This window comes from Mustelus asterias, chromosome 7 (assembly GCF_964213995.1).
Source record: "Mustelus asterias chromosome 7, sMusAst1.hap1.1, whole genome shotgun sequence".
Lineage (NCBI taxonomy): Eukaryota > Metazoa > Chordata > Chondrichthyes > Carcharhiniformes > Triakidae > Mustelus > Mustelus asterias.
Genome location: NC_135807.1, coordinates 39,954,029 through 39,980,528, shown reverse-complemented (window position 1 = coordinate 39,980,528; position 26,500 = coordinate 39,954,029). Strand labels below are relative to the sequence as shown.

Here is a 26,500-nt window from a genome sequence, read left to right as displayed (position 1 = left end):
AGAGTGTCTGAATGATTTGCACAGCTGCCGCAAGAAGCTGCCGTCATATTTATCAGCAGTAAAGATGGGAATGTGAGGCGAATGGAGGGAAAGAAGGTGTCAAATACACAAGATTGTATCCAGGATGCACAGGTGATGAGACTCACACGCTGCCGACTGCACCAAGAAGGCACACTTGGAACTGCGCTGCACACGGCGTGACTAGATTTGCCATCGAACAGCCTGCATCCAGCCACAAGTAAAGTGTTCAGAAAACACTGAGGAAATTACACAACAATACATCAGCTTGTGATACAGAGTCAGAAATGTCATCCATTACAGCACGGGGGCCCATCGCGCAGGGTGGAGCTGGCGGGTAACTGCATGCCTACACCTTTGCCGTTAAGATGTGGATGAAGCACTCAAGGGCTCAAAGGTGCACGGTCAAAATTCAGCAAAGACTGCGTGCGGATGTCAACGATTCGCATCGATTGCTCAGTCGGTACAACAGAAGACTCGAGGGGTAAATATACCAAAGTCGTCCTTAGGTCACCGCTTGAATGATGTTAACAATTTCTGCGTGCCCATTGAGAAGGAAGTGTGTCGTAAGCAAACGTTTACGGCAAAGCAGCACTCCGAACCTGAGGACGAGTTTATAACTGAACATGTTGCTGCTCAGGCAGAGGAGCCATCTTTGCCTGTGGGAAAACAGCCTCCACACGGCTGCAAAGTTTCTGCAGTTGCGTGTGCGGGCCAGCAGGAGTGGCATTGAGCAGCAACGCATCCAACAGCTGAGCCCTCACCTGCAAGCAAAAGTAGATTGCTAACACTGAGACAGGGGTCTCGCCTGCCTCCTCACACTCGTGCTGACTGCTGTTTTCCTCTCGGCTTGCTTTGAATGTGCAAATTCAGCCTCTTCACTGATTATGACGCGTCGACTGCGATTTTCCCTTCTGCTGATGGCACGAGCTGCGGCTGCTGGCTCACGTTGAGTGAATGGCAAAATGACTGTGTTGAAGCAGCAGGCCGATCCGATGAAGAATTTCTCTGCACTTTCATGAACATCTTGGAGCCAGGGGGTGTGGAGATGTTGGGCAGCAAGAAAGCGGACGCAGCAATCAGCTTGGGGGAATTAGCTCAAGTGGTAGAGCGCTCGCTTCGCATGTGAGAGGCAGTGGGATCGATGCCCACATTCTCCACTTTGATTTTTAACCTTTGGGCCAAAGTTTCATGCCCAGCGGTCCTGTCATGAAGTTCACACATGTTCAGGGTTCCTCCACACGCTGCCGTACGCACAGAATCTGAATGACTTACAGAGCTGTTGCATGCAAGCTGCCTTCATATTTGTCAGCAGGAAAGATGGGAATGAGAGGTGAATGGAAGAAAAGAAGGTGGAAAAAGAGCCCTGCCCTCTCTGAGGATTGAACTCAGGACCTTCAGATTATGAGACTGACGCGCTGCCTACTGCGCTAAGAAGGCACAGGCAGTTGGGCACTGTACACTGCATGACTAGGTTTGCCATCATCAGGCTGCGTCCAGTCACAATGAAAACTGCTCACGTAACATTGAGGCAGATTAGAGAACAATATCGCAGCTTGTGATATGGAGACAGACACGTTATCCATCACAACGTCGGCCCAAGCTGCAGGTCGACGCAGGCGGGCCACAGCACAGCCACAGCTTTGGCATCAAGACATGGATGAAGCGCTCAAGGGCTAAAGGGTGCACTGTCACAATCAGCAAAGATAGTGGCTTTCAATGGATTTCAAAGATGTTGATTAAATGGAAAAACTACCGTGTTGAAGCAGCAGGCCGGATCCGATGAAGAGGTCCTGTGCACTTTCTCGAGCATCTTGGAGACGGAGTGAGGAGATCCTGAGCAGCAAGAAAGCTGACCCCAACTGCAGCTTGGGGGAATTAGCTCAAATGGTAGAGCGCTCGCTTAGCATGCGAGAGGTAGTGGGATCGATGCCCACATTCTCCACTTTGATTTTTACCTTGGGGCCAAAGCTTCTTGGAGACAGGGGCTGAGGCAAGCCTGGACAGCAAGAAAGCTGAGGCCAGAATTGCCATGGGGAATTAGCTCAAATGGTAGAGCGCTCGCTTTGCATGTGAGAGGTAGTGGGATCGATGCCCACATTCTCCACTCAGATTTTATCTTTGGGCCAAAGTTTCAGGCCCACCCGTCATGTCATTCACTTTACACATCTCCAGGCTTTCTCCAAGCGCTGCCGCACGCACGCACGCACCCACCCACGCACGCACAGAGTGTCTGAATGATTTGCACAGCTGCCGCAAGAAGCTGCCGTCATATTTATCAGCAGTAAAGATGGGAATGTGAGGCGAATGGAGGGAAAGAAGGTGTCAAATACACAAGATTGTATCCAGGATGCACAGGTGATGAGACTCACACGCTGCCGACTGCACCAAGAAGGCACACTTGGAACTGCGCTGCACACGGCGTGACTAGATTTGCCATCGAACAGCCTGCATCCAGCCACAAGTAAAGTGTTCAGAAAACACTGAGGAAATTACACAACAATACATCAGCTTGTGATACAGAGTCAGAAACGTCATCCATTACAGCACGGGGGCCCATCGCGCAGGGTGGAGCTGGCGGGTAACTGCATGCCTACACCTTTGCCGTTAAGATGTGGATGAAGCACTCAAGGGCTCAAAGGTGCACGGTCAAAATTCAGCAAAGACTGCGTGCGGATGTCAACGATTCGCATCGATTGCTCAGTCGGTACAACAGAAGACTCGAGGGGTAAATATACCAAAGTCGTCCTTAGGTCACCGCTTGAATGATGCTAACAATTTCTGCGTGCCCATTGAGAAGGAAGTGTGTCGGAAGCAAACGTTTACGGCAAAGCAGCACTCCGAACCTGAGGACGAGTTTATAACTGAACATGTTGCTGCTCAGGCAGAGGAGCCATCTTTGCCTGTGGGAAAACAGCCTCCACACGGCTGCAAAGTTTCTGCAGTTGCATGTGCGGGCCAGCAGGAGTGGCATTGAGCAGCAACGCATCCAACAGCTGAGCCCTCACCTGCAAGCAAAAGTAGATTGCTAACACTGAGACAGGGGTCTCGCCTGCCTCCTCACACTCGTGCTGACTGCTGTTTTCCTCTCGGCTTGCTTTGAATGTGCAAATTCAGCCTCTTCACTGATTATGACGCGTCGACTGCGATTTTCCCTTCTGCTGATGGCACGAGCTGCGGCTGCTGGCTCACGTTGAGTGAATGGCAAAATGACTGTGTTGAAGCAGCAGGCCGATCCGATGAAGAATTTCTCTGCACTTTCATGAACATCTTGGAGCCAGGGGGTGTGGAGATGTTGGGCAGCAAGAAAGCGGACGCAGCAATCAGCTTGGGGGAATTAGCTCAAGTGGTAGAGCGCTCGCTTCGCATGTGAGAGGCAGTGGGATCGATGCCCACATTCTCCACTTTGATTTTTAACCTTTGGGCCAAAGTTTCATGCCCAGCGGTCCTGTCATGAAGTTCACACATGTTCAGGGTTCCTCCACACGCTGCCGTACGCACAGAATCTGAATGACTTACAGAGCTGTTGCATGCAAGCTGCCTTCATATTTGTCAGCAGGAAAGATGGGAATGAGAGGTGAATGGAAGAAAAGAAGGTGGAAAAAGAGCCCTGCCCTCTCTGAGGATTGAACTCAGGACCTTCAGATTATGAGACTGACGCGCTGCCTACTGCGCTAAGAAGGCACAGGCAGTTGGGCACTGTACACTGCATGACTAGGTTTGCCATCATCAGGCTGCGTCCAGTCACAATGAAAACTGCTCACGTAACATTGAGGCAGATTAGAGAACAATATCGCAGCTTGTGATATGGAGACAGACACGTTATCCATCACAACGTCGGCCCAAGCTGCAGGTCGACGCAGGCGGGCCACAGCACAGCCACAGCTTTGGCATCAAGACATGGATGAAGCGCTCAAGGGCTAAAGGGTGCACTGTCACAATCAGCAAAGATAGTGGCTTTCAATGGATTTCAAAGATGTTGATTAAATGGAAAAACTACCGTGTTGAAGCAGCAGGCCGGATCCGATGAAGAGGTCCTGTGCACTTTCTCGAGCATCTTGGAGACGGAGTGAGGAGATCCTGAGCAGCAAGAAAGCTGACCCCAACTGCAGCTTGGGGGAATTAGCTCAAATGGTAGAGCGCTCGCTTAGCATGCGAGAGGTAGTGGGGTCGATGCCCACATTCTCCACTTTGATTTTTACCTTGGGGCCAAAGCTTCTTGGAGACAGGGGCTGAGGCAAGCCTGGACAGCAAGAAAGCTGAGGCCAGAATTGCCATGGGGAATTAGCTCAAATGGTAGAGCGCTCGCTTTGCATGTGAGAGGTAGTGGGATCGATGCCCACATTCTCCACTCAGATTTTATCTTTGGGCCAAAGTTTCAGGCCCACCCGTCATGTCATTCACTTTACACATCTCCAGGCTTTCTCCAAGCGCTGCCGCACGCACGCACGCACCCACCCACGCACGCACAGAGTGTCTGAATGATTTGCACAGCTGCCGCAAGAAGCTGCCGTCATATTTATCAGCAGTAAAGATGGGAATGTGAGGCGAATGGAGGGAAAGAAGGTGTCAAATACACAAGATTGTATCCAGGATGCACAGGTGATGAGACTCACACGCTGCCGACTGCACCAAGAGGGCACACTTGGAACTGCGCTGCACACGGCGTGACTAGATTTGCCATCGAACAGCCTGCATCCAGCCACAAAGCAAAGTGTTCAGAAAACACTGAGGAAATTACACAACAATACATCAGCTTGTGATACAGAGTCAGAAACGTCATCCATTACAGCACGGGGGCCCATCGCGCAGGGTGAAGCTGGCGGGTAACTGCATGCCTACACCTTTGCCGTTAAGATGTGGATGAAGCACTCAAGGGCTCAAAGGTGCACGGTCAAAATTCAGCAAAGACTGCGTGCGGATGTCAACGATTCGCATCGATTGCTCAGTCGGTACAACAGAAGACTCGAGGGGTAAATATACCAAAGTCGTCCTTAGGTCACCGCTTGAATGATGTTAACAATTTCTGCGTGCCCATTGAGAAGGAAGTGTGTCGTAAGCAAACGTTTACGGCAAAGCAGCACTCCGAACCTGAGGACGAGTTTATAACTGAACATGTTGCTGCTCAGGCAGAGGAGCCATCTTTGCCTGTGGGAAAACAGCCTCCACACGGCTGCAAAGTTTCTGCAGTTGCGTGTGCGGGCCAGCGGGAGTGGCATTGAGCAGCAACGCATCCAACAGCTGAGCCCTCACCTGCAAGCAAAAGTAGATTGCTAACACTGAGACAGGGGTCTCGCCTGCCTCCTCACACTCGTGCTGACTGCTGTTTTCCTCTCGGCTTGCTTTGAATGTGCAAATTCAGCCTCTTCACTGATTATGACGCGTCGACTGCGATTTTCCCTTCTGCTGATGGCACGAGCTGCGGCTGCTGGCTCACGTTGAGTGAATGGCAAAATGACTGTGTTGAAGCAGCAGGCCGATCCGATGAAGAATTTCTCTGCACTTTCATGAACATCTTGGAGCCAGGGGGTGTGGAGATGTTGGGCAGCAAGAAAGCGGACGCAGCAATCAGCTTGGGGGAATTAGCTCAAGTGGTAGAGCGCTCGCTTCGCATGTGAGAGGCAGTGGGATCGATGCCCACATTCTCCACTTTGATTTTTAACCTTTGGGCCAAAGTTTCATGCCCAGCGGTCCTGTCATGAAGTTCACACATGTTCAGGGTTCCTCCACACGCTGCCGTACGCACAGAATCTGAATGACTTACAGAGCTGTTGCATGCAAGCTGCCTTCATATTTGTCAGCAGGAAAGATGGGAATGAGAGGTGAATGGAAGAAAAGAAGGTGGAAAAAGAGCCCTGCCCTCTCTGAGGATTGAACTCAGGACCTTCAGATTATGAGACTGACGCGCTGCCTACTGCGCTAAGAAGGCACAGGCAGTTGGGCACTGTACACTGCATGACTAGGTTTGCCATCATCAGGCTGCGTCCAGTCACAATGAAAACTGCTCACGTAACATTGAGGCAGATTAGAGAACAATATCGCAGCTTGTGATATGGAGACAGACACGTTATCCATCACAACGTCGGCCCAAGCTGCAGGTCGACGCAGGCGGGCCACAGCACAGCCACAGCTTTGGCATCAAGACATGGATGAAGCGCTCAAGGGCTAAAGGGTGCACTGTCACAATCAGCAAAGATAGTGGCTTTCAATGGATTTCAAAGATGTTGATTAAATGGAAAAACTACCGTGTTGAAGCAGCAGGCCGGATCCGATGAAGAGGTCCTGTGCACTTTCTCGAGCATCTTGGAGACGGAGTGAGGAGATCCTGAGCAGCAAGAAAGCTGACCCCAACTGCAGCTTGGGGGAATTAGCTCAAATGGTAGAGCGCTCGCTTAGCATGCGAGAGGTAGTGGGGTCGATGCCCACATTCTCCACTTTGATTTTTACCTTGGGGCCAAAGCTTCTTGGAGACAGGGGCTGAGGCAAGCCTGGACAGCAAGAAAGCTGAGGCCAGAATTGCCATGGGGAATTAGCTCAAATGGTAGAGCGCTCGCTTTGCATGTGAGAGGTAGTGGGATCGATGCCCACATTCTCCACTCAGATTTTATCTTTGGGCCAAAGTTTCAGGCCCACCCGTCATGTCATTCACTTTACACATCTCCAGGCTTTCTCCAAGCGCTGCCGCACGCACGCACGCACCCACCCACGCACGCACAGAGTGTCTGAATGATTTGCACAGCTGCCGCAAGAAGCTGCCGTCATATTTATCAGCAGTAAAGATGGGAATGTGAGGCGAATGGAGGGAAAGAAGGTGTCAAATACACAAGATTGTATCCAGGATGCACAGGTGATGAGACTCACACGCTGCCGACTGCACCAAGAGGGCACACTTGGAACTGCGCTGCACACGGCGTGACTAGATTTGCCATCGAACAGCCTGCATCCAGCCACAAAGCAAAGTGTTCAGAAAACACTGAGGAAATTACACAACAATACATCAGCTTGTGATACAGAGTCAGAAACGTCATCCATTACAGCACGGGGGCCCATCGCGCAGGGTGAAGCTGGCGGGTAACTGCATGCCTACACCTTTGCCGTTAAGATGTGGATGAAGCACTCAAGGGCTCAAAGGTGCACGGTCAAAATTCAGCAAAGACTGCGTGCGGATGTCAACGATTCGCATCGATTGCTCAGTCGGTACAACAGAAGACTCGAGGGGTAAATATACCAAAGTCGTCCTTAGGTCACCGCTTGAATGATGTTAACAATTTCTGCGTGCCCATTGAGAAGGAAGTGTGTCGTAAGCAAACGTTTACGGCAAAGCAGCACTCCGAACCTGAGGACGAGTTTATAACTGAACATGTTGCTGCTCAGGCAGAGGAGCCATCTTTGCCTGTGGGAAAACAGCCTCCACACGGCTGCAAAGTTTCTGCAGTTGCGTGTGCGGGCCAGCGGGAGTGGCATTGAGCAGCAACGCATCCAACAGCTGAGCCCTCACCTGCAAGCAAAAGTAGATTGCTAACACTGAGACAGGGGTCTCGCCTGCCTCCTCACACTCGTGCTGACTGCTGTTTTCCTCTCGGCTTGCTTTGAATGTGCAAATTCAGCCTCTTCACTGATTATGACGCGTCGACTGCGATTTTCCCTTCTGCTGATGGCACGAGCTGCGGCTGCTGGCTCACGTTGAGTGAATGGCAAAATGACTGTGTTGAAGCAGCAGGCCGATCCGATGAAGAATTTCTCTGCACTTTCATGAACATCTTGGAGCCAGGGGGTGTGGAGATGTTGGGCAGCAAGAAAGCGGACGCAGCAATCAGCTTGGGGGAATTAGCTCAAGTGGTAGAGCGCTCGCTTCGCATGTGAGAGGCAGTGGGATCGATGCCCACATTCTCCACTTTGATTTTTAACCTTTGGGCCAAAGTTTCATGCCCAGCGGTCCTGTCATGAAGTTCACACATGTTCAGGGTTCCTCCACACGCTGCCGTACGCACAGAATCTGAATGACTTACAGAGCTGTTGCATGCAAGCTGCCTTCATATTTGTCAGCAGGAAAGATGGGAATGAGAGGTGAATGGAAGAAAAGAAGGTGGAAAAAGAGCCCTGCCCTCTCTGAGGATTGAACTCAGGACTTTCAGATTATGAGACTGACGCGCTGCCTACTGCGCTAAGAAGGCACAGGCAGTTGGGCACTGTACACTGCATGACTAGGTTTGCCATCATCAGGCTGCGTCCAGTCACAATGAAAACTGCTCACGTAACATTGAGGCAGATTAGAGAACAATATCGCAGCTTGTGATATGGAGACAGACACGTTATCCATCACAACGTCGGCCCAAGCTGCAGGTCGACGCAGGCGGGCCACAGCACAGCCACAGCTTTGGCATCAAGACATGGATGAAGCGCTCAAGGGCTAAAGGGTGCACTGTCACAATCAGCAAAGATAGTGGCTTTCAATGGATTTCAAAGATGTTGATTAAATGGAAAAACTACCATGTTGAAGCAGCAGGCCGGATCCGATGAAGAGGTCCTGTGCACTTTCTCGAGCATCTTGGAGACGGAGTGAGGAGATCCTGAGCAGCAAGAAAGCTGACCCCAACTGCAGCTTGGGGGAATTAGCTCAAATGGTAGAGCGCTCGCTTAGCATGCGAGAGGTAGTGGGATCGATGCCCACATTCTCCACTTTGATTTTTACCTTGGGGCCAAAGCTTCTTGGAGACAGGGGCTGAGGCAAGCCTGGACAGCAAGAAAGCTGAGGCCAGAATTGCCATGGGGAATTAGCTCAAATGGTAGAGCGCTCGCTTTGCATGTGAGAGGTAGTGGGATCGATGCCCACATTCTCCACTCAGATTTTATCTTTGGGCCAAAGTTTCAGGCCCACCCGTCATGTCATTCACTTTACACATCTCCAGGCTTTCTCCAAGCGCTGCCGCACGCACGCACGCACCCACCCACGCACGCACAGAGTGTCTGAATGATTTGCACAGCTGCCGCAAGAAGCTGCCGTCATATTTATCAGCAGTAAAGATGGGAATGTGAGGCGAATGGAGGGAAAGAAGGTGTCAAATACACAAGATTGTCTCCAGGATGCACAGGTGATGAGACTCACACGCTGCCGACTGCACCAAGAGGGCACACTTGGAACTGCGCTGCACACGGCGTGACTAGATTTGCCATCGAACAGCCTGCATCCAGCCACAAAGCAAAGTGTTCAGAAAACACTGAGGAAATTACACAACAATACATCAGCTTGTGATACAGAGTCAGAAACGTCATCCATTACAGCACGGGGGCCCATCGCGCAGGGTGGAGCTGGCGGGTAACTGCATGCCTACACCTTTGCCGTTAAGATGTGGATGAAGCACTCAAGGGCTCAAAGGTGCACGGTCAAAATTCAGCAAAGACTGCGTGCGGATGTCAACGATTCGCATCGATTGCTCAGTCGGTACAACAGAAGACTCGAGGGGTAAATATACCAAAGTCGTCCTTAGGTCACCGCTTGAATGATGTTAACAATTTCTGCGTGCCCATTGAGAAGGAAGTGTGTCGGAAGCAAACGTTTACGGCAAAGCAGCACTCCGAACCTGAGGACGAGTTTATAACTGAACATGTTGCTGCTCAGGCAGAGGAGCCATCTTTGCCTGTGGGAAAACAGCCTCCACACGGCTGCAAAGTTTCTGCAGTTGCGTGTGCGGGCCAGCGGGAGTGGCATTGAGCAGCAACGCATCCAACAGCTGAGCCCTCACCTGCAAGCAAAAGTAGATTGCTAACACTGAGACAGGGGTCTCGCCTGCCTCCTCACACTCGTGCTGACTGCCGTTTTCCTAGCGGCTTGCTTTGAATGTGCAAATTCAGCCTCTTCACTGATTATGACGCGTCGACTGCGATTTTCCCTTCTGCTGATGGCACGAGCTGCGGCTGCTGGCTCACGTTGAGTGAATGGCAAAATGACTGTGTTGAAGCAGCAGGCCGATCCGATGAAGAATTTCTCTGCACTTTCATGAACATCTTGGAGCCAGGGGGTGTGGAGATGTTGGGCAGCAAGAAAGCGGATGCAGCAATCAGCTTGGGGGAATTAGCTCAAGTGGTAGAGCGCTCGCTTCGCATGTGAGAGGCAGTGGGATCGATGCCCACATTCTCCACTTTGATTTTTAACCTTTGGGCCAAAGTTTCATGCCCAGCGGTCCTTTCATGAAGTTCACACATCTTCAGGGTTCCTCCACACGCTGCCGTACGCACAGAATCTGAATGACTTACAGAGCTGTTGCATGCAAGCTGCCTTCATATTTGTCAGCAGGAAAGATGGGAATGAGAGGTGAATGGAAGAAAAGAAGGTGGAAAAAGAGCCCTGCCCTCTCTGAGGATTGAACTCAGGACCTTCAGATTATGAGACTGACGCGCTGCCTACTGCGCTAAGAAGGCACAGGCAGTTGGGCACTGTACACTGCATGACTAGGTTTGCCATCATCAGGCTGCGTCCAGTCACAATGAAAACTGCTCACGTAACATTGAGGCAGATTAGAGAACAATATCGCAGCTTGTGATATGGAGACAGACACGTTATCCATCACAACGTCGGCCCAAGCTGCAGGTCGACGCAGGCGGGCCACAGCACAGCCACAGCTTTGGCATCAAGACATGGATGAAGCGCTCAAGGGCTAAAGGGTGCACTGTCACAATCAGCAAAGATAGTGGCTTTCAATGGATTTCAAAGATGTTGATTAAATGGAAAAACTACCGTGTTGAAGCAGCAGGCCGGATCCGATGAAGAGGTCCTGTGCACTTTCTCGAGCATCTTGGAGACGGAGTGAGGAGATCCTGAGCAGCAAGAAAGCTGACCCCAACTGCAGCTTGGGGGAATTAGCTCAAATGGTATAGAGCTCGCTTAGCATGCGAGAGGTAGTGGGATCGATGCCCACATTCTCCACTTTGATTTTTACCTTGGGGCCAAAGCTTCTTGGAGACAGGGGCTGAGGCAAGCCTGGACAGCAAGAAAGCTGAGGCCAGAATTGCCATGGGGAATTAGCTCAAATGGTAGAGCGCTCGCTTTGCATGTGAGAGGTAGTGGGATCGATGCCCACATTCTCCACTCAGATTTTATCTTTGGGCCAAAGTTTCAGGCCCACCCGTCATGTCATTCACTTTACACATCTCCAGGCTTTCTCCAAGCGCTGCCGCACGCACGCACCCACCCACCCACGCACGCACAGAGTGTCTGAATGATTTGCACAGCTGCCGCAAGAAGCTGCCGTCATATTTATCAGCAGTAAAGATGGGAATGTGAGGCGAATGGAGGGAAAGAAGGTGTCAAATACACAAGATTGTATCCAGGATGCACAGGTGATGAGACTCACACGCTGCCGACTGCACCAAGAAGGCACACTTGGAACTGCGCTGCACACGGCGTGACTAGATTTGCCATCGAACAGCCTGCATCCAGCCACAAAGCAAAGTGTTCAGAAAACACTGAGGAAATTACACAACAATACATCAGCTTGTGATACAGAGTCAGAAACGTCATCCATTACAGCACGGGGGCCCATCGCGCAGGGTGAAGCTGGCGGGGAACTGCATGCCTACACCTTTGCCGTTAAGATGTGGATGAAGCACTCAAGGGCTCAAAGGTGCACGGTCAAAATTCAGCAAAGACTGCATGCGGATGTCAACGATTCGCATCGATTGCTCAGTCGGTACAACAGAAGACTCGAGGGGTAAATATACCAAAGTCGTCCTTAGGTCACCGCTTGAATGATGTTAACAATTTCTGCGTGCCCATTGAGAAGGAAGTGTGTCGGAAGCAAACGTTTACGGCAAAGCAGCACTCCGAACCTGGTGACGAGTTTATAACTGAACATGTTGCTGCTCAGGCAGAGGAGCCATCTTTGCCTGTGGGAAAACAGCCTCCACACGGCTGCAAAGTTTCTGCAGTTGCGTGTGCGGGCCAGCGGGAGTGGCATTGAGCAGCAACGCATCCAACAGCTGAGCCCTCACCTGCAAGCAAAAGTAGATTGCTAACACTGAGACAGGGGTCTCGCCTGCCTCCTCACACTCGTGCTGACTGCCGTTTTCCTAGCGGCTTGCTTTGAATGTGCAAATTCAGCCTCTTCACTGATTATGACGCGTCGACTGCGATTTTCCCTTCTGCTGATGGCACGAGCTGCGGCTGCTGGCTCACGTTGAGTGAATGGCAAAATGACTGTGTTGAAGCAGCAGGCCGATCCGATGAAGAATTTCTCTGCACTTTCATGAACATCTTGGAGCCAGGGGGTGTGGAGATGTTGGGCAGCAAGAAAGCGGACGCAGCAATCAGCTTGGGGGAATTAGCTCAAGTGGTAGAGCGCTCGCTTCGCCTGTGAGAGGCAGTGGGATCGATGCCCACATTCTCCACTTTAATTTTTAACCTTTGGGCCAAAGTTTCATGCCCAGCGGTCCTGTCATGAAGTTCACACATGTTCAGGGTTCCTCCACACGCTGCCGTACGCACAGAATCTGAATGACTTACAGAGCTGTTGCATGCAAGCTGCCTTCCTATTTGTCAGCAGCAAAGATGGGAATGAGAGGTGAATGGAAGAAAAGAAGGTGGAAAAAGAGCCCTGCCCTCTCTGAGGATTGAACTCAGGACCTTCAGAGTATGAGACTGACGCGCTGCCTACTGCGCTAAGAAGGCACAGGCAGTTGGGCACTGTACACTGCATGACTAGGTTTGCCATCATCAGGCTGCGTCCAGTTACAATGAAAACTGCTCACGTAACATTGAGGCAGATTAGAGAACAATATCGCAGCTTGTGATATGGAGACAGACACGTTATCCATCACAACGTCGGCCCAAGCTGCAGGTCGACGCAGGCGGGCCACAGCACAGCCACAGCTTTGGCATCAAGACATGGATGAAGCGCTCAAGGGCTAAAGGGTGCACTGTCACAATCAGCAAAGATAGTGGCTTTCAATGGATTTCAAAGATGTTGATTAAATGGAAAAACTACCGTGTTGAAGCAGCAGGCCGGATCCGATGAAGAGGTCCTGTGCACTTTCTCGAGCATCTTGGAGACGGAGTGAGGAGATCCTGAGCAGCAAGAAAGCTGACCCCAACTGCAGCTTGGGGGAATTAGCTCAAATGGTAGAGCGCTCGCTTAGCATGCGAGAGGTAGTGGGATCGATGCCCACATTCTCCACTTTGATTTTTACCTTGGGGCCAAAGCTTCTTGGAGACAGGGGCTGAGGCAAGCCTGGACAGCAAGAAAGCTGAGGCCAGAATTGCCATGGGGAATTAGCTCAAATGGTAGAGCGCTCGCTTTGCATGTGAGAGGTAGTGGGATCAATGCCCACATTCTCCACTCAGATTTTATCTTTGGGCCAAAGTTTCAGGCCCACCCATCATGTCATTCACTTTACACATCTCCAGGCTTTCTCCAAGCGCTGCCGCACGCACGCACGCACGCACGCACGCACAGAGTGTCTGAATGATTTGCACAGCTGCCGCAAGAAGCTGCCGTCATATTTATCAGCAGTAAAGATGGGAATGTGAGGCGAATGGAGGGAAAGATACAATCTTGGGAAAGAAGGTGTCAAATCCACAAGATTGTATCCAGGATGCACAGGTGATGAGACTCACACGCTGCCGACTGCACCAAGAAGGCACACTTGGAACTGCGCTGCACACGGCGTGACTAGATTTGCCATCGAACAGCCTGCATCCAGCCACAAAGCAAAGTGTTCAGAAAACACTGAGGAAATTACACAACAATACATCAGCTTGTGATACAGAGTCAGAAACGTCATCCATTACAGCACGGGGGCCCATCGCGCAGGGTGAAGCTGGCGGGGAACTGCATGCCTACACCTTTGCCGTTAAGATGTGGATGAAGCACTCAAGGGCTCAAAGGTGCACGGTCAAAATTCAGCAAAGACTGCGTGCGGATGTCAACGATTCGCATCGATTGCTCAGTCGGTACAACAGAAGACTCGAGGGGTAAATATACCAAAGTCGTCCTTAGGTCACCGCTTGAATGATGTTAACAATTTCTGCGTGCCCATTGAGAAGGAAGTGTGTCGGAAGCAAACGTTTACGGCAAAGCAGCACTCCGAACCTGGTGACGAGTTTATAACTGAACATGTTGCTGCTCAGGCAGAGGACCCATCTTTGCCTGTGGGAAAACAGCCTCCACACGGCTGCAAAGTTTCTGCAGTTGCGTGTGCGGGCCAGCGGGAGTGGCATTGAGCAGCAACGCATCCAACAGCTGAGCCCTCACCTGCAAGCAAAAGTAGATTGCTAACACTGAGACAGGGGTCTCGCCTGCCTCCTCACACTCGTGCTGACTGCTGTTTTCCTCTCGGCTTGCTTTGAATGTGCAAATTCAGCCTCTTCACTGATTATGACGCGTCGACTGCGATTTTCCCTTCTGCTGATGGCACGAGCTGCGGCTGCTGGCTCACGTTGAGTGAATGGCAAAATGACTGTGTTGAAGCAGCAGGCCGATCCGATGAAGAATTTCTCTGCACTTTCATGAACATCTTGGAGCCAGGGGGTGTGGAGATGTTGGGCAGCAAGAAAGCGGACGCAGCAATCAGCTTGGGGGAATTAGCTCAAGTGGTAGAGCGCTCGCTTCGCATGTGAGAGGCAGTGGGATCGATGCCCACATTCTCCACTTTGATTTTTAACCTTTGGGCCAAAGTTTCATGCCCAGCGGTCCTGTCATGAAGTTCACACATGTTCAGGGTTCCTCCACACGCTGCCGTACGCACAGAATCTGAATGACTTACAGAGCTGTTGCATGCAAGCTGCCTTCATATTTGTCAGCAGGAAAGATGGGAATGAGAGGTGAATGGAAGAAAAGAAGGTGGAAAAAGAGCCCTGCCCTCTCTGAGGATTGAACTCAGGACCTTCAGATTATGAGACTGACGCGCTGCCTACTGCGCTAAGAAGGCACAGGCAGTTGGGCACTGTACACTGCATGACTAGGTTTGCCATCATCAGGCTGCGTCCAGTCACAATGAAAACTGCTCACGTAACATTGAGGCAGATTAGAGAACAATATCGCAGCTTGTGATATGGAGACAGACACGTTATCCATCACAACGTCGGCCCAAGCTGCAGGTCGACGCAGGCGGGCCACAGCACAGCCACAGCTTTGGCATCAAGACATGGATGAAGCGCTCAAGGGCTAAAGGGTGCACTGTCACAATCAGCAAAGATAGTGGCTTTCAATGGATTTCAAAGATGTTGATTAAATGGAAAAACTACCGTGTTGAAGCAGCAGGCCGGATCCGATGAAGAGGTCCTGTGCACTTTCTCGAGCATCTTGGAGACGGAGTGAGGAGATCCTGAGCAGCAAGAAAGCTGACCCCAACTGCAGCTTGGGGGAATTAGCTCAAATGGTAGAGCGCTCGCTTCGCATGCGAGAGGTAGTGGGATCGATGCCCACATTCTCCACTTTGATTTTTACCTTGGGGCCAAAGCTTCTTGGAGACAGGGGCTGAGGCAAGCCTGGACAGCAAGAAAGCTGAGGCCAGAATTGCCATGGGGAATTAGCTCAAATGGTAGAGCGCTCGCTTTGCATGTGAGAGGTAGTGGGATCGATGCCCACATTCTCCACTCAGATATTATCTTTGGGCCAAAGTCTCAGGCCCACCCGTCATGTCATTCACTTTACACATCTCCAGGCTTTCTCCAAGCGCTGCCGCACGCACGCACGCACCCACCCACGCACGCACAGAGTGTCTGAATGATTTGCACAGCTGCCGCAAGAAGCTGCCGTCATATTTATCAGCAGTAAAGATGGGAATGTGAGGCGAATGGAGGGAAAGAAGGTGTCAAATACACAAGATTGTATCCAGGATGCACAGGTGATGAGACTCACACGCTGCCGACTGCACCAAGAGGGCACACTTGGAACTGCGCTGCACACGGCGTGACTAGATTTGCCATCGAACAGCCTGCATCCAGCCACAAAGCAAAGTGTTCAGAAAACACTGAGGAAATTACACAACAATACATCAGCTTGTGATACAGAGTCAGAAACGTCATCCATTACAGCACGGGGGCCCATCGCGCAGGGTGAAGCTGGCGGGTAACTGCATGCCTACACCTTTGCCGTTAAGATGTGGATGAAGCACTCAAGGGCTCAAAGGTGCACGGTCAAAATTCAGCAAAGACTGCATGCGGATGTCAACGATTCGCATCGATTGCTCAGTCGGTACAACAGAAGACTCGAGGGGTAAATATACCAAAGTCGTCCTTAGGTCACCGCTTGAATGATGTTAACAATTTCTGCGTGCCCATTGAGAAGGAAGTGTGTCGTAAGCAAACGCTTACGGCAAAGCAGCACTCCGAACCTGAGGACGAGTTTATAACTGAACATGTTGCTGCTCAGGCAGAGGAGCCATCTTTGCCTGTGGGAAAACAGCCTCCACACGGCTGCAAAGTTTCTGCAGTTGCGTGTGCGGGCCAGCGGGAGTGGCATTGAGCAGCAACGCATCCAACAGCTGAGCCCTCACCTGCAAGCAAAAGTAGATTGCTAACACTGAGACAGGGGTCTCGCCTGCCTCCTCACACTTGTGCTGACTGCTGTTTTCCTCTCGGCTTGCTTTGAATGTGCAAATTCAGCCTCTTCACTGATTATGACGCGTCGACTGCGATTTTCCCTTCTGCTGATGGCACGAGCTGCGGCTGCTGGCTCACGTTGAGTGAATGGCAAAATGACTGTGTTGAAGCAGCAGGCCGATCCGATGAAGAATTTCTCTGCACTTTCATGAACATCTTGGAGCCAGGGGGTGTGGAGATGTTGGGCAGCAAGAAAGCGGACGCAGCAATCAGCTTGGGGGAATTAGCTCAAGTGGTAGAGCGCTCGCTTCGCATGTGAGAGGCAGTGGGATCGATGCCCACATTCTCCACTTTGATTTTTAACCTTTGGGCCAAAGTTTCATGCCCAGCGGTCCTGTCATGAAGTTCACACATGTTCAGGGTTCCTCCACACGCTGCCGTACGCACAGAATCTGAATGACTTACAGAGCTGTTGCATGCAAGCTGCCTTCATATTTGTCAGCAGGAAAGATGGGAATGAGAGGTGAATGGAAGAAAAGAAGGTGGAAAAAGAGCCCTGCCCTCTCTGAGGATTGAACTCAGGACCTTCAGATTATGAGACTGACGCGCTGCCTACTGCGCTAAGAAGGCACAGGCAGTTGGGCACTGTACACTGCATGACTAGGTTTGCCATCATCAGGCTGCGTCCAGTCACAATGAAAACTGCTCACGTAACATTGAGGCAGATTAGAGAACAATATCGCAGCTTGTGATATGGAGACAGACACGTTATCCATCACAACGTCGGCCCAAGCTGCAGGTCGACGCAGGCGGGCCACAGCACAGCCACAGCTTTGGCATCAAGACATGGATGAAGCGCTCAAGGGCTAAAGGGTGCACTGTCACAATCAGCAAAGATAGTGGCTTTCAATGGATTTCAAAGATGTTGATTAAATGGAAAAACTACCGTGTTGAAGCAGCAGGCCGGATCCGATGAAGAGGTCCTGTGCACTTTCTCGAGCATCTTGGAGACGGAGTGAGGAGATCCTGAGCAGCAAGAAAGCTGACCCCAACTGCAGCTTGGGGGAATTAGCTCAAATGGTAGAGCGCTCGCTTCGCATGCGAGAGGTAGTGGGATCGATGCCCACATTCTCCACTTTGATTTTTACCTTGGGGCCAAAGCTTCTTGGAGACAGGGGCTGAGGCAAGCCTGGACAGCAAGAAAGCTGAGGCCAGAATTGCCATGGGGAATTAGCTCAAATGGTAGAGCGCTCGCTTTGCATGTGAGAGGTAGTGGGATCGATGCCCACATTCTCCACTCAGATATTATCTTTGGGCCAAAGTCTCAGGCCCACCCGTCATGTCATTCACTTTACACATCTCCAGGCTTTCTCCAAGCGCTGCCGCACGCACGCACGCACCCACCCACGCACGCACAGAGTGTCTGAATGATTTGCACAGCTGCCGCAAGAAGCTGCCGTCATATTTATCAGCAGTAAAGATGGGAATGTGAGGCGAATGGAGGGAAAGAAGGTGTCAAATACACAAGATTGTATCCAGGATGCACAGGTGATGAGACTCACACGCTGCCGACTGCACCAAGAAGGCACACTTGGAACTGCGCTGCACACGGCGTGACTAGATTTGCCATCGAACAGCCTGCATCCAGCCACAAAGCAAAGTGTTCAGAAAACACTGAGGAAATTACACAACAATACATCAGCTTGTGATACAGAGTCAGAAACGTCATCCATTACAGCACGGGGGCCCATCGCGCAGGGTGAAGCTGGCGGGTAACTGCATGCCTACACCTTTGCCGTTAAGATGTGGATGAAGCACTCAAGGGCTCAAAGGTGCACGGTCAAAATTCAGCAAAGACTGCATGCGGATGTCAACGATTCGCATCGATTGCTCAGTCGGTACAACAGAAGACTCGAGGGGTAAATATACCAAAGTCGTCCTTAGGTCACCGCTTGAATGATGTTAACAATTTCTGCGTGCCCATTGAGAAGGAAGTGTGTCGTAAGCAAACGCTTACGGCAAAGCAGCACTCCGAACCTGAGGACGAGTTTATAACTGAACATGTTGCTGCTCAGGCAGAGGAGCCATCTTTGCCTGTGGGAAAACAGCCTCCACACGGCTGCAAAGTTTCTGCAGTTGCGTGTGCGGGCCAGCGGGAGTGGCATTGAGCAGCAACGCATCCAAAAGCTGAGCCCTCACCTACAAGCAAAAGAAGATTGCTAACACTGAGACAGGGGTCTCGCCTGCCTCCTCACACTCGTGCTGACTGCCGTTTTCCTAGCGGCTTGCTTTGAATGTGCAAATTCAGCCTCTTCACTGATTATGACGCGTCGACTGCGATTTTCCCTTCTGCTGATGGCACGAGCTGCGGCTGCTGGCTCACGTTGAGTGAATGGCAAAATGACTGTGTTGAAGCAGCAGGCCGATCCGATGAAGAATTTCTCTGCACTTTCATGAACATCTTGGAGCCAGGGGGTGAGGAGATGTTGTGCAGCAAGAAAGCGGACGCAGCAATCAGCTTGGGGGAATTAGCTCAAGTGGTAGAGCGCTCGCTTTGCATGTGAGAGGCAGTGGGATCGATGCCCACATTCTCCACTTTGATTTTTAACCTTTGGGCCAAAGTTTCATGCCCAGCGGTCCTGTCATGAAGTTCACACATCTTCAGGGTTCCTCCACACGCTGCCGTACGCACAGAATCTGAATGACTTACAGAGCTGTTGCATGCAAGCTGCCTTCCTATTTGTCAGCAGCAAAGATGGGAATGAGAGGTGAATGGAAGAAAAGAAGGTGGAAAAAGAGCCCTGCCCTCTCTGAGGATTGAACTCAGGACCTTCAGATTATGAGACTGACGCGCTGCCTACTGCGCTAAGAAGGCACAGGCAGTTGGGCACTGTACACTGCATGACTAGGTTTGCCATCATCAGGCTGCGTCCAGTCACAATGAAAACTGCTCACGTAACATTGAGGCAGATTAGAGAACAATATCGCAGCTTGTGATATGGAGACAGACACGTTATCCATCACAACGTCGGCCCAAGCTGCAGGTCGACGCAGGCGGGCCACAGCACAGCCACAGCTTTGGCATCAAGACATGGATGAAGCGCTCAAGGGCTAAAGGGTGCACTGTCACAATCAGCAAAGATAGTGGCTTTCAATGGATTTCAAAGATGTTGATTAAATGGAAAAACTACCATGTTGAAGCAGCAGGCCGGATCCGATGAAGAGGTCCTGTGCACTTTCTCGAGCATCTTGGAGACGGAGTGAGGAGATCCTGAGCAGCAAGAAAGCTGACCCCAACTGCAGCTTGGGGGAATTAGCTCAAATGGTAGAGCGCTCGCTTAGCATGCGAGAGGTAGTGGGATCGATGCCCACATTCTCCACTTTGATTTTTACCTTGGGGCCAAAGCTTCTTGGAGACAGGGGCTGAGGCAAGCCTGGACAGCAAGAAAGCTGAGGCCAGAATTGCCATGGGGAATTAGCTCAAATGGTAGAGCGCTCGCTTTGCATGTGAGAGGTAGTGGGATCGATGCCCACATTCTCCACTCAGATTTTATCTTTGGGCCAAAGTTTCAGGCCCACCCGTCATGTCATTCACTTTACACATCTCCAGGCTTTCTCCAAGCGCTGCCGCACGCACGCACGCACCCACCCACGCACGCACAGAGTGTCTGAATGATTTGCACAGCTGCCGCAAGAAGCTGCCGTCATATTTATCAGCAGTAAAGATGGGAATGTGAGGCGAATGGAGGGAAAGAAGGTGTCAAATACACAAGATTGTCTCCAGGATGCACAGGTGATGAGACTCACACGCTGCCGACTGCACCAAGAGGGCACACTTGGAACTGCGCTGCACACGGCGTGACTAGATTTGCCATCGAACAGCCTGCATCCAGCCACAAAGCAAAGTGTTCAGAAAACACTGAGGAAATTACACAACAATACATCAGCTTGTGATACAGAGTCAGAAACGTCATCCATTACAGCACGGGGGCCCATCGCGCAGGGTGGAGCTGGCGGGTAACTGCATGCCTACACCTTTGCCGTTAAGATGTGGATGAAGCACTCAAGGGCTCAAAGGTGCACGGTCAAAATTCAGCAAAGACTGCGTGCGGATGTCAACGATTCGCATCGATTGCTCAGTCGGTACAACAGAAGACTCGAGGGGTAAATATACCAAAGTCGTCCTTAGGTCACCGCTTGAATGATGTTAACAATTTCTGCGTGCCCATTGAGAAGGAAGTGTGTCGGAAGCAAACGTTTACGGCAAAGCAGCACTCCGAACCTGAGGACGAGTTTATAACTGAACATGTTGCTGCTCAGGCAGAGGAGCCATCTTTGCCTGTGGGAAAACAGCCTCCACACGGCTGCAAAGTTTCTGCAGTTGCGTGTGCGGGCCAGCGGGAGTGGCATTGAGCAGCAACGCATCCAACAGCTGAGCCCTCACCTGCAAGCAAAAGTAGATTGCTAACACTGAGACAGGGGTCTCGCCTGCCTCCTCACACTCGTGCTGACTGCCGTTTTCCTAGCGGCTTGCTTTGAATGTGCAAATTCAGCCTCTTCACTGATTATGACGCGTCGACTGCGATTTTCCCTTCTGCTGATGGCACGAGCTGCGGCTGCTGGCTCACGTTGAGTGAATGGCAAAATGACTGTGTTGAAGCAGCAGGCCGATCCGATGAAGAATTTCTCTGCACTTTCATGAACATCTTGGAGCCAGGGGGTGTGGAGATGTTGGGCAGCAAGAAAGCGGACGCAGCAATCAGCTTGGGGGAATTAGCTCAAGTGGTAGAGCGCTCGCTTCGCATGTGAGAGGCAGTGGGATCGATGCCCACATTCTCCACTTTGATTTTTAACCTTTGGGCCAAAGTTTCATGCCCAGCGGTCCTTTCATGAAGTTCACACATCTTCAGGGTTCCTCCACACGCTGCCGTACGCACAGAATCTGAATGACTTACAGAGCTGTTGCATGCAAGCTGCCTTCATATTTGTCAGCAGGAAAGATGGGAATGAGAGGTGAATGGAAGAAAAGAAGGTGGAAAAAGAGCCCTGCCCTCTCTGAGGATTGAACTCAGGACCTTCAGATTATGAGACTGACGCGCTGCCTACTGCGCTAAGAAGGCACAGGCAGTTGGGCACTGTACACTGCATGACTAGGTTTGCCATCATCAGGCTGCGTCCAGTCACAATGAAAACTGCTCACGTAACATTGAGGCAGATTAGAGAACAATATCGCAGCTTGTGATATGGAGACAGACACGTTATCCATCACAACGTCGGCCCAAGCTGCAGGTCGACGCAGGCGGGCCACAGCACAGCCACAGCTTTGGCATCAAGACATGGATGAAGCGCTCAAGGGCTAAAGGGTGCACTGTCACAATCAGCAAAGATAGTGGCTTTCAATGGATTTCAAAGATGTTGATTAAATGGAAAAACTACCGTGTTGAAGCAGCAGGCCGGATCCGATGAAGAGGTCCTGTGCACTTTCTCGAGCATCTTGGAGACGGAGTGAGGAGATCCTGAGCAGCAAGAAAGCTGACGCCAACTGCAGCTTGGGGGAATTAGCTCAAATGGTATAGAGCTCGCTTAGCATGCGAGAGGTAGTGGGATCGATGCCCACATTCTCCACTTTGATTTTTACCTTGGGGCCAAAGCTTCTTGGAGACAGGGGCTGAGGCAAGCCTGGACAGCAAGAAAGCTGAGGCCAGAATTGCCATGGGGAATTAGCTCAAATGGTAGAGCGCTCGCTTTGCATGTGAGAGGTAGTGGGATCGATGCCCACATTCTCCACTCAGATTTTATCTTTGGGCCAAAGTTTCAGGCCCACCCGTCATGTCATTCACTTTACACATCTCCAGGCTTTCTCCAAGCGCTGCCGCACGCACGCACCCACCCACCCACGCACGCACAGAGTGTCTGAATGATTTGCACAGCTGCCGCAAGAAGCTGCCGTCATATTTATCAGCAGTAAAGATGGGAATGTGAGGCGAATGGAGGGAAAGAAGGTGTCAAATACACAAGATTGTATCCAGGATGCACAGGTGATGAGACTCACACGCTGCCGACTGCACCAAGAAGGCACACTTGGAACTGCGCTGCACACGGCGTGACTAGATTTGCCATCGAACAGCCTGCATCCAGCCACAAAGCAAAGTGTTCAGAAAACACTGAGGAAATTACACAACAATACATCAGCTTGTGATACAGAGTCAGAAACGTCATCCATTACAGCACGGGGGCCCATCGCGCAGGGTGAAGCTGGCGGGGAACTGCATGCCTACACCTTTGCCGTTAAGATGTGGATGAAGCACTCAAGGGCTCAAAGGTGCACGGTCAAAATTCAGCAAAGACTGCATGCGGATGTCAACGATTCGCATCGATTGCTCAGTCGGTACAACAGAAGACTCGAGGGGTAAATATACCAAAGTCGTCCTTAGGTCACCGCTTGAATGATGTTAACAATTTCTGCGTGCCCATTGAGAAGGAAGTGTGTCGGAAGCAAACGTTTACGGCAAAGCAGCACTCCGAACCTGGTGACGAGTTTATAACTGAACATGTTGCTGCTCAGGCAGAGGAGCCATCTTTGCCTGTGGGAAAACAGCCTCCACACGGCTGCAAAGTTTCTGCAGTTGCGTGTGCGGGCCAGCGGGAGTGGCATTGAGCAGCAACGCATCCAACAGCTGAGCCCTCACCTGCAAGCAAAAGTAGATTGCTAACACTGAGACAGGGGTCTCGCCTGCCTCCTCACACTCGTGCTGACTGCCGTTTTCCTAGCGGCTTGCTTTGAATGTGCAAATTCAGCCTCTTCACTGATTATGACGCGTCGACTGCGATTTTCCCTTCTGCTGATGGCACGAGCTGCGGCTGCTGGCTCACGTTGAGTGAATGGCAAAATGACTGTGTTGAAGCAGCAGGCCGATCCGATGAAGAATTTCTCTGCACTTTCATGAACATCTTGGAGCCAGGGGGTGTGGAGATGTTGGGCAGCAAGAAAGCGGACGCAGCAATCAGCTTGGGGGAATTAGCTCAAGTGGTAGAGCGCTCGCTTCGCCTGTGAGAGGCAGTGGGATCGATGCCCACATTCTCCACTTTAATTTTTAACCTTTGGGCCAAAGTTTCATGCCCAGCGGTCCTGTCATGAAGTTCACACATGTTCAGGGTTCCTCCACACGCTGCCGTACGCACAGAATCTGAATGACTTACAGAGCTGTTGCATGCAAGCTGCCTTCCTATTTGTCAGCAGCAAAGATGGGAATGAGAGGTGAATGGAAGAAAAGAAGGTGGAAAAAGAGCCCTGCCCTCTCTGAGGATTGAACTCAGGACCTTCAGAGTATGAGACTGACGCGCTGCCTACTGCGCTAAGAAGGCACAGGCAGTTGGGCACTGTACACTGCATGACTAGGTTTGCCATCATCAGGCTGCGTCCAGTTACAATGAAAACTGCTCACGTAACATTGAGGCAGATTAGAGAACAATATCGCAGCTTGTGATATGGAGACAGACACGTTATCCATCACAACGTCGGCCCAAGCTGCAGGTCGACGCAGGCGGGCCACAGCACAGCCACAGCTTTGGCATCAAGACATGGATGAAGCGCTCAAGGGCTAAAGGGTGCACTGTCACAATCAGCAAAGATAGTGGCTTTCAATGGATTTCAAAGATGTTGATTAAATGGAAAAACTACCGTGTTGAAGCAGCAGGCCGGATCCGATGAAGAGGTCCTGTGCACTTTCTCGAGCATCTTGGAGACGGAGTGAGGAGATCCTGAGCAGCAAGAAAGCTGACCCCAACTGCAGCTTGGGGGAATTAGCTCAAATGGTAGAGCGCTCGCTTAGCATGCGAGAGGTAGTGGGATCGATGCCCACATTCTCCACTTTGATTTTTACCTTGGGGCCAAAGCTTCTTGGAGACAGGGGCTGAGGCAAGCCTGGACAGCAAGAAAGCTGAGGCCAGAATTGCCATGGGGAATTAGCTCAAATGGTAGAGCGCTCGCTTTGCATGTGAGAGGTAGTGGGATCAATGCCCACATTCTCCACTCAGATTTTATCTTTGGGCCAAAGTTTCAGGCCCACCCATCATGTCATTCACTTTACACATCTCCAGGCTTTCTCCAAGCGCTGCCGCACGCACGCACGCACAGAGTGTCTGAATGATTTGCACAGCTGCCGCAAGAAGCTGCCGTCATATTTATCAGCAGTAAAGATGGGAATGTGAGGCGAATGGAGGGAAAGATACAATCTTGGGAAAGAAGGTGTCAAATCCACAAGATTGTATCCAGGATGCACAGGTGATGAGACTCACACGCTGCCGACTGCACCAAGAAGGCACACTTGGAACTGCGCTGCACACGGCGTGACTAGATTTGCCATCGAACAGCCTGCATCCAGCCACAAAGCAAAGTGTTCAGAAAACACTGAGGAAATTACACAACAATACATCAGCTTGTGATACAGAGTCAGAAACGTCATCCATTACAGCACGGGGGCCCATCGCGCAGGGTGAAGCTGGCGGGGAACTGCATGCCTACACCTTTGCCGTTAAGATGTGGATGAAGCACTCAAGGGCTCAAAGGTGCACGGTCAAAATTCAGCAAAGACTGCGTGCGGATGTCAACGATTCGCATCGATTGCTCAGTCGGTACAACAGAAGACTCGAGGGGTAAATATACCAAAGTCGTCCTTAGGTCACCGCTTGAATGATGTTAACAATTTCTGCGTGCCCATTGAGAAGGAAGTGTGTCGTAAGCAAACGCTTACGGCAAAGCAGCACTCCGAACCTGAGGACGAGTTTATAACTGAACATGTTGCTGCTCAGGCAGAGGAGCCATCTTTGCCTGTGGGAAAACAGCCTCCACACGGCTGCAAAGTTTCTGCAGTTGCGTGTGCGGGCCAGCGGGAGTGGCATTGAGCAGCAACGCATCCAAAAGCTGAGCCCTCACCTACAAGCAAAAGAAGATTGCTAACACTGAGACAGGGGTCTCGCCTGCCTCCTCACACTCGTGCTGACTGCCGTTTTCCTAGCGGCTTGCTTTGAATGTGCAAATTCAGCCTCTTCACTGATTATGACGCGTCGACTGCGATTTTCCCTTCTGCTGATGGCACGAGCTGCGGCTGCTGGCTCACGTTGAGTGAATGGCAAAATGACTGTGTTGAAGCAGCAGGCCGATCCGATGAAGAATTTCTCTGCACTTTCATGAACATCTTGGAGCCAGGGGGTGAGGAGATGTTGTGCAGCAAGAAAGCGGACGCAGCAATCAGCTTGGGGGAATTAGCTCAAGTGGTAGAGCGCTCGCTTTGCATGTGAGAGGCAGTGGGATCGATGCCCACATTCTCCACTTTGATTTTTAACCTTTGGGCCAAAGTTTCATGCCCAGCGGTCCTGTCATGAAGTTCACACATCTTCAGGGTTCCTCCACACGCTGCCGTACGCACAGAATCTGAATGACTTACAGAGCTGTTGCATGCAAGCTGCCTTCCTATTTGTCAGCAGCAAAGATGGGAATGAGAGGTGAATGGAAGAAAAGAAGGTGGAAAAAGAGCCCTGCCCTCTCTGAGGATTGAACTCAGGACCTTCAGATTATGAGACTGACGCGCTGCCTACTGCGCTAAGAAGGCACAGGCAGTTGGGCACTGTACACTGCATGACTAGGTTTGCCATCATCAGGCTGCGTCCAGTCACAATGAAAACTGCTCACGTAACATTGAGGCAGATTAGAGAACAATATCGCAGCTTGTGATATGGAGACAGACACGTTATCCATCACAACGTCGGCCCAAGCTGCAGGTCGACGCAGGCGGGCCACAGCACAGCCACAGCTTTGGCATCAAGACATGGATGAAGCGCTCAAGGGCTAAAGGGTGCACTGTCACAATCAGCAAAGATAGTGGCTTTCAATGGATTTCAAAGATGTTGATTAAATGGAAAAACTACCGTGTTGAAGCAGCAGGC

The 26,500-nt window shown here is 51.1% G+C and overlaps 29 non-coding genes across 29 annotated transcripts; 17 read left to right on the top strand and 12 right to left on the bottom strand.

Annotated features, from left to right (window-relative positions):
- Positions 1-1,105: 1,105 nt before the first annotated feature.
- trnaa-cgc (transfer RNA alanine (anticodon CGC)) lies at positions 1,106-1,178 on the top strand. The gene has a single exon. It is a non-coding gene; the product is annotated as a tRNA-Ala (tRNA).
- A 207-nt stretch (positions 1,179-1,385) lies between these two features.
- On the bottom strand, positions 1,386-1,458 carry trnam-cau (transfer RNA methionine (anticodon CAU)). Its single transcript has one exon. It is a non-coding gene; the product is annotated as a tRNA-Met (tRNA).
- A 432-nt stretch (positions 1,459-1,890) lies between these two features.
- On the top strand, positions 1,891-1,963 carry trnaa-agc (transfer RNA alanine (anticodon AGC)). The gene has a single exon. It is a non-coding gene; the product is annotated as a tRNA-Ala (tRNA).
- A 1,386-nt stretch (positions 1,964-3,349) lies between these two features.
- On the top strand, positions 3,350-3,422 carry trnaa-cgc (transfer RNA alanine (anticodon CGC)). Its single transcript has one exon. It is a non-coding gene; the product is annotated as a tRNA-Ala (tRNA).
- Positions 3,423-3,629: 207 nt separating this feature from the next.
- On the bottom strand, positions 3,630-3,702 carry trnam-cau (transfer RNA methionine (anticodon CAU)). The gene has a single exon. It is a non-coding gene; the product is annotated as a tRNA-Met (tRNA).
- A 1,892-nt stretch (positions 3,703-5,594) lies between these two features.
- trnaa-cgc (transfer RNA alanine (anticodon CGC)) lies at positions 5,595-5,667 on the top strand. The gene has a single exon. It is a non-coding gene; the product is annotated as a tRNA-Ala (tRNA).
- A 207-nt stretch (positions 5,668-5,874) lies between these two features.
- trnam-cau (transfer RNA methionine (anticodon CAU)) lies at positions 5,875-5,947 on the bottom strand. Its single transcript has one exon. It is a non-coding gene; the product is annotated as a tRNA-Met (tRNA).
- A 1,892-nt stretch (positions 5,948-7,839) lies between these two features.
- Positions 7,840-7,912, top strand: trnaa-cgc (transfer RNA alanine (anticodon CGC)). The gene has a single exon. It is a non-coding gene; the product is annotated as a tRNA-Ala (tRNA).
- A 207-nt stretch (positions 7,913-8,119) lies between these two features.
- trnam-cau (transfer RNA methionine (anticodon CAU)) lies at positions 8,120-8,192 on the bottom strand. The gene has a single exon. It is a non-coding gene; the product is annotated as a tRNA-Met (tRNA).
- A 432-nt stretch (positions 8,193-8,624) lies between these two features.
- On the top strand, positions 8,625-8,697 carry trnaa-agc (transfer RNA alanine (anticodon AGC)). The gene has a single exon. It is a non-coding gene; the product is annotated as a tRNA-Ala (tRNA).
- Positions 8,698-10,084: 1,387 nt separating this feature from the next.
- On the top strand, positions 10,085-10,157 carry trnaa-cgc (transfer RNA alanine (anticodon CGC)). The gene has a single exon. It is a non-coding gene; the product is annotated as a tRNA-Ala (tRNA).
- A 207-nt stretch (positions 10,158-10,364) lies between these two features.
- On the bottom strand, positions 10,365-10,437 carry trnam-cau (transfer RNA methionine (anticodon CAU)). The gene has a single exon. It is a non-coding gene; the product is annotated as a tRNA-Met (tRNA).
- A 2,172-nt stretch (positions 10,438-12,609) lies between these two features.
- trnam-cau (transfer RNA methionine (anticodon CAU)) lies at positions 12,610-12,682 on the bottom strand. The gene has a single exon. It is a non-coding gene; the product is annotated as a tRNA-Met (tRNA).
- A 432-nt stretch (positions 12,683-13,114) lies between these two features.
- Positions 13,115-13,187, top strand: trnaa-agc (transfer RNA alanine (anticodon AGC)). Its single transcript has one exon. It is a non-coding gene; the product is annotated as a tRNA-Ala (tRNA).
- A 1,400-nt stretch (positions 13,188-14,587) lies between these two features.
- Positions 14,588-14,660, top strand: trnaa-cgc (transfer RNA alanine (anticodon CGC)). The gene has a single exon. It is a non-coding gene; the product is annotated as a tRNA-Ala (tRNA).
- Positions 14,661-14,867: 207 nt separating this feature from the next.
- Positions 14,868-14,940, bottom strand: trnam-cau (transfer RNA methionine (anticodon CAU)). Its single transcript has one exon. It is a non-coding gene; the product is annotated as a tRNA-Met (tRNA).
- Positions 14,941-15,372: 432 nt separating this feature from the next.
- trnaa-cgc (transfer RNA alanine (anticodon CGC)) lies at positions 15,373-15,445 on the top strand. Its single transcript has one exon. It is a non-coding gene; the product is annotated as a tRNA-Ala (tRNA).
- A 1,387-nt stretch (positions 15,446-16,832) lies between these two features.
- trnaa-cgc (transfer RNA alanine (anticodon CGC)) lies at positions 16,833-16,905 on the top strand. Its single transcript has one exon. It is a non-coding gene; the product is annotated as a tRNA-Ala (tRNA).
- Positions 16,906-17,112: 207 nt separating this feature from the next.
- trnam-cau (transfer RNA methionine (anticodon CAU)) lies at positions 17,113-17,185 on the bottom strand. The gene has a single exon. It is a non-coding gene; the product is annotated as a tRNA-Met (tRNA).
- A 432-nt stretch (positions 17,186-17,617) lies between these two features.
- trnaa-cgc (transfer RNA alanine (anticodon CGC)) lies at positions 17,618-17,690 on the top strand. Its single transcript has one exon. It is a non-coding gene; the product is annotated as a tRNA-Ala (tRNA).
- Positions 17,691-19,077: 1,387 nt separating this feature from the next.
- Positions 19,078-19,150, top strand: trnaa-ugc (transfer RNA alanine (anticodon UGC)). Its single transcript has one exon. It is a non-coding gene; the product is annotated as a tRNA-Ala (tRNA).
- A 207-nt stretch (positions 19,151-19,357) lies between these two features.
- trnam-cau (transfer RNA methionine (anticodon CAU)) lies at positions 19,358-19,430 on the bottom strand. Its single transcript has one exon. It is a non-coding gene; the product is annotated as a tRNA-Met (tRNA).
- A 432-nt stretch (positions 19,431-19,862) lies between these two features.
- trnaa-agc (transfer RNA alanine (anticodon AGC)) lies at positions 19,863-19,935 on the top strand. The gene has a single exon. It is a non-coding gene; the product is annotated as a tRNA-Ala (tRNA).
- A 1,387-nt stretch (positions 19,936-21,322) lies between these two features.
- On the top strand, positions 21,323-21,395 carry trnaa-cgc (transfer RNA alanine (anticodon CGC)). The gene has a single exon. It is a non-coding gene; the product is annotated as a tRNA-Ala (tRNA).
- A 207-nt stretch (positions 21,396-21,602) lies between these two features.
- trnam-cau (transfer RNA methionine (anticodon CAU)) lies at positions 21,603-21,675 on the bottom strand. Its single transcript has one exon. It is a non-coding gene; the product is annotated as a tRNA-Met (tRNA).
- A 2,172-nt stretch (positions 21,676-23,847) lies between these two features.
- trnam-cau (transfer RNA methionine (anticodon CAU)) lies at positions 23,848-23,920 on the bottom strand. Its single transcript has one exon. It is a non-coding gene; the product is annotated as a tRNA-Met (tRNA).
- A 432-nt stretch (positions 23,921-24,352) lies between these two features.
- On the top strand, positions 24,353-24,425 carry trnaa-agc (transfer RNA alanine (anticodon AGC)). Its single transcript has one exon. It is a non-coding gene; the product is annotated as a tRNA-Ala (tRNA).
- A 1,388-nt stretch (positions 24,426-25,813) lies between these two features.
- On the top strand, positions 25,814-25,886 carry trnaa-ugc (transfer RNA alanine (anticodon UGC)). Its single transcript has one exon. It is a non-coding gene; the product is annotated as a tRNA-Ala (tRNA).
- A 207-nt stretch (positions 25,887-26,093) lies between these two features.
- Positions 26,094-26,166, bottom strand: trnam-cau (transfer RNA methionine (anticodon CAU)). Its single transcript has one exon. It is a non-coding gene; the product is annotated as a tRNA-Met (tRNA).
- Positions 26,167-26,500: the final 334 nt, after the last annotated feature.